At 39.3% G+C, this 9,631-nt stretch overlaps 1 protein-coding gene across 7 annotated transcripts in view; it reads right to left on the reverse strand.

The window, feature by feature from the left end:
* Positions 1-9,418, reverse strand: part of si:dkey-61p9.7 — an 88,809-nt gene extending 79,391 nt beyond the window's left edge. For 6 of the 7 annotated variants that reach the window (XM_073946242.1, XM_073946237.1, XM_073946234.1 and 3 more), the window contains exon 1: positions 9,322-9,418. The gene's annotated coding sequence lies outside the window, so the exon portion shown is untranslated. Of the gene's footprint in view, positions 1-9,250 lie in introns of all 7 variants that reach the window. The other variant, XM_068219656.2, reaches the window with a different exon arrangement.
* Between the last annotated feature and the right edge of the window lie 213 nt (positions 9,419-9,631).

The raw sequence follows: 9,631 nt of genomic DNA on the forward strand, positions 1-9,631 counted from the left end.
TTAGCAAAATGGACGGGTTTGTTAAGCATATTTGCATTTTTTTGTGTGTGTGCAATTTAAAGTGTAATGGAAACACACCTACTGTTCAAAGCTGTATGTGTGGCACGTGCTCATACACCTATACTTTCCTAACCAAAATTAACATGATCAGTTTGAGTCGCTAAAGAGTTCATAGTATATTGTGTTAGCAGTGACATTGAAAACACACAGAAAACAATGTACGCATCTAATCAAGTTTGTTCTGTACTCAGTGCTTAATTTGAGCCAGGTATTACCAGACCCTGTTCCGGAAAATGTCAGATTTTTATGTTTAGCATTCCGGTATTTATTTTAAACAATTCAGCAAGCAAGGCTGTGTGGATTGTATGTGACAGACTTCTGATAATGAGCCTGATCAAGAGAGATCTCGAGAAGGAACTGTGTTCCTGCATCAGTATAGCGGGAGAACAAAGCAAAGTGAGTCAGCCTGAAAAGATGACAGAACAGGGAACTGTGGGCTCTTCTTGAAGATCAGACAGAGTAACTCATTAGACTAAATGGTGATGTTTATAAGATTTATGCACTATCACCTTTTAATGACATCATGTTCCGGGAAAACTGAAATCATGTGGTGGATGTGGATCACGGTGACTTATGGCCAGACTTGTTCCAGAAATGTTTCATTTACAAACTAAGCACTGGTTAGAGTACTTCGAAAGTGCACTGTGGTTTGTGTGATGAAGAAGGTTTAAAAGTAAACTATAATTCTAACTGAAGACAAGCAGGATAAAGCCTGGTCAGTACTAAAACTTGACTTTAAAAGCGGTCAAGAGTGGGGCGTAAACCCAACACCCAGACATAATATATGATTAGGTACAATAAAACTAAATCCCAAAATGAATTTTATTTGCAGTGTCTTATTTATGATTCGATTTTTTGAACATTAGTCCATAACAGGTCTTTATATCCATAGTACTTTTACAATGTATATCGATGAAGAAAAGTGAATAAAACCTAAAACAGTATTTCAGATTGGGGAACATTACAACATTTAAGGCAGGCATGACAAAAGCTGGTGTAGTTCTAGTTTAAATAAAACCGATTCAAATCAGCTTAATACAAATGTTACTGTGGAAAGATGATCCACTTGAGAGCAGCTCCAATTTTGCGTTGGAGAAAGTTATTTATTACTTATTTTATTGCTTACTTGTTGTTTATTATAGTTTGATTGTAATGAAAAAAGAAAGTAAAACAGCTAATATCAGCATTATTAGCCGCTTAAGTAACAAGTTTCCCCTCAAATGCTGCAGAACAAAAAGAAAAAACTGTTGTCCATTGACTTGCTAAATAACCTAACTTCCCTAGTTAACCTAATTAACAAAGTTAAGCCTTTATACTTTTATCTTAATACTAGGGTTTTGCAAAATAACTGGCAAAATTATTTTATATATATATTTTATACACTGTCATCATGGCAAAGAAAAGAAATTGGTCAGAAATGATTTATTAAAAGTATTATGTTTAAAATGTCTTTAAAATATATTGTAAAAGAATGAAAATGTCACAGAAGGGCAAATAATTTTGTTATCAACGATGTGCGTGAACTACAGACTTAAATCCTGGATAAAAAAAATTACTTTATAATGATTCTCTTCTTAAACATGTTTTGTTGTGCTGGTTTAAAGTCTATTTTGTATTTTTATATTCTGGGTAAAGCATAAGACTAAAAAATGCTCATCTAATGAAAAATACTCGGGCAGATAAATAACTCAGTTACAACAGGTAACTCAAACTGTCATTCAGCAAATTTAAATTTGCATTTCTGCTCGTTCATGTACAGCTGACAGAGAGAGTGACGGCAGGCAAACTCTGCATCCACCTTTTTTTTTACACACATTTCATACTTGAACTGAACATGCATCAGAGTTGTAATGGTACACAAAATTCATAATCAGAACACAGTCTCAGTTAAGTCAAAATACATCTCAGTACATTTACAGAAGAAATACTTCATTTAAAAACTTTAGGATTACAATGAAGTTTACAGTGGCTGAGGGAGCTGCAACTTAAGAAAACATCTTCATCAGTTGGACAGCACAAATGTTGCAAATTCCCAAAATGCATATTTATATATATATTTATATATATAACAAGTGAGCGTTCCACTGGGTTATCGACATATATATATATATATATATATATATATATATATATATATATATATATATAAATATATATATATATATATATATATATATAAATAAATATATATATATATATATATATATATAAATAAATATATATATATATATATATATATAAATATAACAATATATATAAATATAAATATATATATATATATATATATATATATATATATATATATATATATATATATATATATATATATATATATATATATATATATATATGTCGATAACCCAGTGGAACGCTCACTTGTCGATAACCCAGTGGAACGCTCACTTGTCGATAACCCAGTGAAACGCTCACTTGTCGATAACCCAGTGGAACGCTCACTTGTCGATAACCCAGTGGAACGCTCACCTGTCGATAACCCAGAGGAACGCTCACCTGTCGATAACCCAGAGGAACGCTCACTTGTCGATAACCCAGTGGAACGCTCACTTGTCGATAACCCAGAGGAACGCTCCCCTTTCGATAACCCAGTGGAACGCTCACCTGTCGATAACCCAGTTGAACGCTCACCTGTCGATAACCCAGAGGAACGCTCACTTGTCGATAACCCAGTGGAACGCTCACTTGTCGATAACCCAGAGGAACGCTCCCCTTTCGATAACCCAGTGGAACGCTCACTTGTCGATAACCCAGAGGAACGCTCACTTGTCGATAACCCAGTGGAACGCTCACTTGTCGATAACCCAGAGGAACGCTCCCCTTTCGATAACCCAGTGGAACGCTCACTTGTCGATAACCCAGTGGAACGCTCACTTGTCGATAACCCAGTGGAACGCTCACTTGTCGATAACCCAGTGGAACGCTCACTTGTCGATAACCCAGAGGAACGCTCCCCTTTCGATAACCCAGAGGAACGCTCACCTGTCGATAACCCAGAGGAACGCTCACCTGTCGATAACCCAGAGGAACGCTCAATTGTCATTTACCCTGTGGAACACTCAACTATTGATAACCCAGAGGAACACTCACTTGTCGATAAGATAAATATTTACTTACTGTTTCAGTACTTGCTAGTTTAGTCTCACCTGTTGCTGCAGCTCCAGATTCTTGGAAAATGTCTGAAAAAACCAAACTGTCAAACACACACACCTGTCCAAAGTTAAGTCCCAGATGCCCTGTGGAAGCAGGATGCAGGTGTTTTTTCAGGTGTTCTGCTGTCTACCTTACTTGATTCTATATGCTCCAGACACTTTCCTACAAACAGTGTAACAAGCGCTCCATCATATACAGCTAAACTAGCTCATACACACAAGCAGCACACCAAAACCATGAAGACAGAAATAAACCACAGAACTAATCAAACAGACTACATCGTCAGACTGAAGCACACAGAAGAAGGCGACGAGACATATATAAATGCTCTAACTGATGATCAGACGTACCTTCTGCCGCCGCCGCTGCTGTGTAAATGTGCTCTTCTGATGCAGTCGGGTCCAGCCAATGTTGACAACCACTTCAGATATAATTATTAAAAGTCTTTGAACAATGGATTAGATAAAGAACACACAACATAGAAATATTAATTCCAAATGAGAGTTATTCTGCCATAAGAGGAAGCTCGCAGTGTGAAGGGCTGTACAATAGCTTTGAGTAGTGGAGATCTGTGTTTTACAGACACTTTAATTCTCCAAACACGCCGCAGGTTTCAGCTGATCGCATCCACATCAGCCTGTAAACCACACAAACACATTATTAAACCCAGAGGGAAATCAAGTGTTTTACTGCAGCTCCATTACGAATTCATCAAATAAAAATAAACAATATTAAAACATCAATTCATTATTTAAAGAAGGATTTCTATATGGTTTATTTCTATAAGGGTTTAATAGGCACAGGTATGCACAGATATTGGTTTCACTCTGTGGAGCACCTAGCTAATATCAGTGTTTAACTTAACACACTCCTGCGTTTATCAGGACATTATAAAGTGTGTGTGGTGTTGTCTGAGATTTGACAACATCCTTCATTCTGACACTCCAGTTAAACCCCCACAACAGCAAAGATACAAAACCTGCCACCGACTCAAAACACCTCCAGCACTTTAGGACAAATGTTGAAGGACTTTAATAAACCAGCTGGGTTTGATCATATTTTCAGACGCAGCCCCAGACAAAAACCAAGGGCCTCTCGAACACCAGCTTCCTCAGCTGATCCTGTCCAACAGAATTAAACACAAACCGCTAACATTCAGACACAGAGAAGAAGCCTGTCCTAAAGCACTGAAGCATTGTCCTAAAGCTGAAGAGGTTTGGGTATTGTGTGTATTATTGAGTGAATCCGCATTTCAGCAGAAGAGAAGTGGAGTGTATCGTGTCAGCTGGAGTTTGTTTTCCAGATTATGCTCATATCAAACATCAAACAAGCAAGTAATACAGTGCTGAGTGGAGGAGTTAAATATATATATGAACTGAAACTGAACGGAGGGAAGATCACAGCGATTAACGTCTGTAATCCTCATTTCTGCTTCAGCTCTTCATTTACAGTAGTGTCAGACTCATCGACAGAGAAAGACCCACAGCAATGACCATCACATCACACTTTACCACTTCAGGATAGAAAACAGAACCAGACTTTCAGGAAATGTAGAGACAATGGAGATCAGAAAATGAGGGAAATGCTGTTAATGAAGCTGATGCGGATCATTACAGCCTTTGAATCTTTGCTTGATATCTTTGGTATTGACTGCAAATGCAGAGTTTCCAGAAGCATACAAAAAATAAAATGAACAAGTGTGCTAAAAAAAAAAAAAAAAAAAAAATATATATAAGTCATATTTAAGTACTGATAGTCTCATCTCACACACACACACACACAATTTAATAAATGTGGCATTCAAGAAAATGTTATTTCTCTTTGGAAACTAAGAGCTTTGCCAGCAAGGAAACTTCACATTACCTTATCATGAGTCAGCAAAACATTAGAATTATATAATAAAATATGGGATAAAAGGGAAATTCCCAGAATACTGTAAGACCAGGCAGAGATTGTACAACAGCAGAGACGAGGTGTAAGATTTAGAAAAAGACAAATGAAATGCTATCAGCTGGAAATGAAGAACACAATCAGAGCAGGGTTATGATGATCCAGCTTTATGACTGAAACATGAAATAAGGAAAGCACAAATAAACAGTCTATTAGGCATCTTCGAGATTAATGAGCGATTAATGAAGACACTTAGAAAATCAGGTGTAAATGACAGATACAGAGAGTCAGGTCAGAGTTATTTATAAAGTGCTTTTACCTTGTAGATTAGTCCAAAACACTTCACAGATGAACATCCATAACAGGAGGAATGAATCAATCCACTATAGGTGTTGTTGTAAACAGAGAAGACAGAAGCAGCTGATTGTGTCATCATTTATAAATCAATAATGAGAATTTGTGAGACATTAAACACAGTGTAGGATGGTGGTGTGAAACTGTACAGGGCTGTACACGTCAGGGAAAAGACGAATGCAAGAAAACATTAAATATGATGAGTGTTTCGCTGGAAGTGATTAACCATGTGTGTGTGACAGATGATAGATGTGTGGTGGTGGCGGACACAGTGCTTCAGAAACTAGAACAGCAGACACTGAGCTGATTTACAGGAGCTTTCACAACAACCCAGCAGAGGCAAAAATTCAGACCAACAAACCAAACCAAACCTCATCAACGAGCATACAGAGTGTGTGTTCAGCATGTGTACCACACGCGAATACACTGCACATATCTGAACACAAGCATAGCAGGAATCATCACAGATTTGCAGGAACATGCGGCATCAGAAATCAGCGTTGGGGAAAGGAGTCAGTGAATGCAGAGAAAACCCCTGTGTTATCATTATACAGACTCTGCTGTGGGAAAGCAGGATACAAACAAAATATATGTAGTCAATTACACACCGAGGGCTGAAGACAGAGCAGGAAAGGAGATTCAGTTTCTCAATATCTGAAACACTTCAAACAGTGAAACACACACATGGTCACACACTAAAACAACTGAGGCAGATTTCCAGGATTATAGATGGAGAGACATGCCTATCCAAAATGGATTAGATGAATGTAAAAAGGGATGAATGTAACGGGGTGAGGCCATCATTAAACAGCAGTTCAATATACAGCTCTGCTTCTCAAACCGGCCTTAAACAATGACAACTATTCAAAACACACTGTAGGATCAGTTCTGGAGCTTTCCAGACATCTCCCCAACAACTGACTCAGCTCTAGTGCAACTAGGAGAAACGCTTCTGATGAAGGAACACCAGGAAAACAGCACCACAGAATATTTAGGAATATGATTATGAAAGATTGAACATGATTGGTTGGGCAGTACATGAAACACACAGGTCAATGTGTCTGAGAAAGAGGACACTCAGTGTGCATCAGGAGACAGATGGATGATCACAGTGTCAGAACTCATCCATTTACTCAACACACACACACACACACACACACACACACACACACACACACACACACACACACACACACTGATGGAATTTACATTTACATTTACATTTAGTCATTTAGCAGACGCTTTTATCCAAAGCGACTTACAAATGAGGACAAGGAAGCAATTTACACCACTAAGAGCAACAATGAATAAGTACTAAAGGCAAGTTTCAGGTCTGTAAAGTCTAAGAAGGGAAGTGTTAGTAATTTTTTTTTTTTTTTTTTTTTGTACAGTTAGTGTGATATACAAATAGGCAATTGCAGATTAGGAAGTGAAGTGGAGACTAAATAGTTGAGTTTTTAGTCGTTTCTTGAAAATAGCGAGTGACTCTGCTGTTCTGATGCAGTTAGGGAGTTCATTCCACCAACTGGGCAGATTGAGCGTGAGCGTTCGCGAAAGTGATTTTTTTCCTCTTTGGGATGGAACCACGAGGCGACGTTCATTCACAGAACGCAAGTTTCTGGAGGGCACATAGATCTGCAGAAGTGAGTGCAGATAAGAAGGTGCTAGGCCAGAAGTCACTTTGTAGGCAAACATCAGAGTTTTGAATTTGATGCGAGCAGCAACTGGCAGCCAGTGCAAACGGACTAGCAGCGGAGTGACATGTGCTCGTTTAGGTTCATTGAAGACAACTCGTGCTGCTGCATTCTGGAGCAGTTGAAGAGGCTTGATAGAGTTAGCTGGAAGCCCAGCTAGTAGAGAGTTGCAGTAATCCAGTTTGGAGAGAACAAGAGCTTGAACAAGGAGTTGAGCTGCATGTTCAGATAAGAAGGGTCGGATCTTTCTGATGTTATAGAGTGCAAATCTGCACGATCGAGCAGTTCTAGAAATGTGGTCAGAGAAGTTTAGTTGGTCATCAATCGTTACTCCAAGGCTTTTCACCATTTTGGATGCAGTAATGGTTGCCCCATCCATCTGGATTGAAAAGTTATGGTGTAGAGTCGGGTTGGCAGAAACTACAAGCATTTCCGTTTTTGCGAGGTTCAGCTGAAGATGATGATCTTTCATCCAGTGTGAAATATCCAACAGGCAGGCTGAGATACGAGCTGGAACCGAGGGATCATCAGGATGAAAAGAGAGGTATAGCTGGGTATCATCAGCATAGCAGTGGTAGGAGAATCCATGTCTCTGGATGACTGGTCCTAGAGATGATGTGTAGATGGAGAAGAGAAGTGGCCCAAGAACAGAGCCTTGAGGTACCCCAGTGTTTAGATGCTGTAGGTTGGACACCTCTCCCCTCCAAGACACCCTGAATGACCTGTCATAGAGGTAAGATAAGAACCATTGTATAATGCTTCTCCTGCCGACTAATGCTAGCGTGCTCGCTATATAGTGGTTACCTGGCGTTTGGACACGCCTCCCGAGTCAAAACAAGGGCCGAAACTGAGGCGGACGACGCGAAACCGCGTTTGCGTTCGCTACACAAGCTCTTATAGTAACCAAGGAAACAGTGGCTAAACAACTTCTAGTATTATACACAACTGAAAGCAAGTTTAAATGTCCTACAACTTTACACAAACAGCTGGAAACAAGTCCTCAAACCATACACAACAACTGAAACAAATCTTAAATGTACTTACAGGCTGCTGGTCTAGATGCTGATAAAGTGTCCAAGTGAATTATTTGTCCATCCAAATCAAGCATACAATATAAAAGCCATTGCATTAATGTACATCACACAGACGTGGAAAACTCAGTTTATGGCATGTTGTGTTAACAGACAGCAGAGTATTTAGTGAAAGAGATCCTAAAGCCCGTATCTGACTCCTTTAGCAGGTGTCTGATTGGTCTTTATTTCAGTTTTAAAGGACTGATCAGCTACAAGATGAAGATTTGGCAGAGCATACAGGTTATAAAGTGGCATGACATCTATATGAAATGCGGAGAAATGTGTGTTGGAAAGAAAATGGCCATTCAAACTTATCCTGAACTTCATACAAAACCAGGAAACAAATGAAAGCTGTTATTGTGGACTGAAACACTCTCACGTATATTAGTGCAATGTGCAACAACAAATATTCCAGCAGTTTCAGTCACTAAAGATTGGGATGGGAAAACCCTTTCCCTGTTACATTGCAGAAAAGCAAAAAGACAATGATTACATATTTGAAAGAGCAGAAGAGATGAAACAGATTAAATCTCCCCGTTTCTCCAGTCCTCAACTCAGCTGCACTCCACCCTCCAGTCCAGTAGGTGTCAGAATCTGCACCTTTACACTGTTTGCCAAACACCAGTAAACAGAAGAAGAACAATGTTTAAAAACGCCTCATCTTAAACCCCGGTGTTTCCAGCTCTCAGATAAGACCACTGTCTGTTGATCTTGTTTAAACGATTGTCTTTGCAAATGATGTGGAGTTTTGTTGATTAGTTTTTAATGAGGTTATTCGTTTGTAACTGTACACTGTAACTCTTATATTTATCCGAGAACTCATTAAAGATGAAGCAGCAACTGCACTTGAGTGTGATAATACAGCAGAGCAAGAAGACAAGCACAAGACTACACTCCCCACATTCTCTCCATCAGCTCGCCTACAGATCAGATCAGTGAAGCGAGTGATCAGCTGTAACTCACGGCCTGTTTGTTGGCTGAGTGTTAGAGAAATGATGGTGAATAGCCCACAGCTCTGTGTTTAATCTGTCTCGGATACCATCAAGCAGATCTATAATAGTGGAGGAACCCTTTCTGCTTACCTGGTGATGCTGACCGGCCGAGATGAGCAGGAGAGAACACACGAACAGGTGAACCGCTGAGCAAACACTGGAGGAGAAACACACAGGTGAGTGAAACAGCAGGTAGAGCTCTTCTTCTTGCTTTATTGGTGGTTTGCCTTCTCAGAGCAGTACTGCCACCTACTGTGAGCTCTGGGCCAGAGACTGAATTTCCTTTTCCTCTGGACTCTTCAAGGCAGAGCTCGGATCTGACTGTGTGCTTTCTGTGAAAAATGAGGAGTAGGGTTTACTTGAAGAAAGCTTGGAGACGTTTTTCACACACAAAAGGCTA

Source organism: Danio rerio, chromosome 4 (genome assembly GCF_049306965.1).
Source record: "Danio rerio strain Tuebingen ecotype United States chromosome 4, GRCz12tu, whole genome shotgun sequence".
In the NCBI taxonomy this organism is placed as follows: Eukaryota; Metazoa; Chordata; class Actinopteri; order Cypriniformes; family Danionidae; genus Danio; species Danio rerio.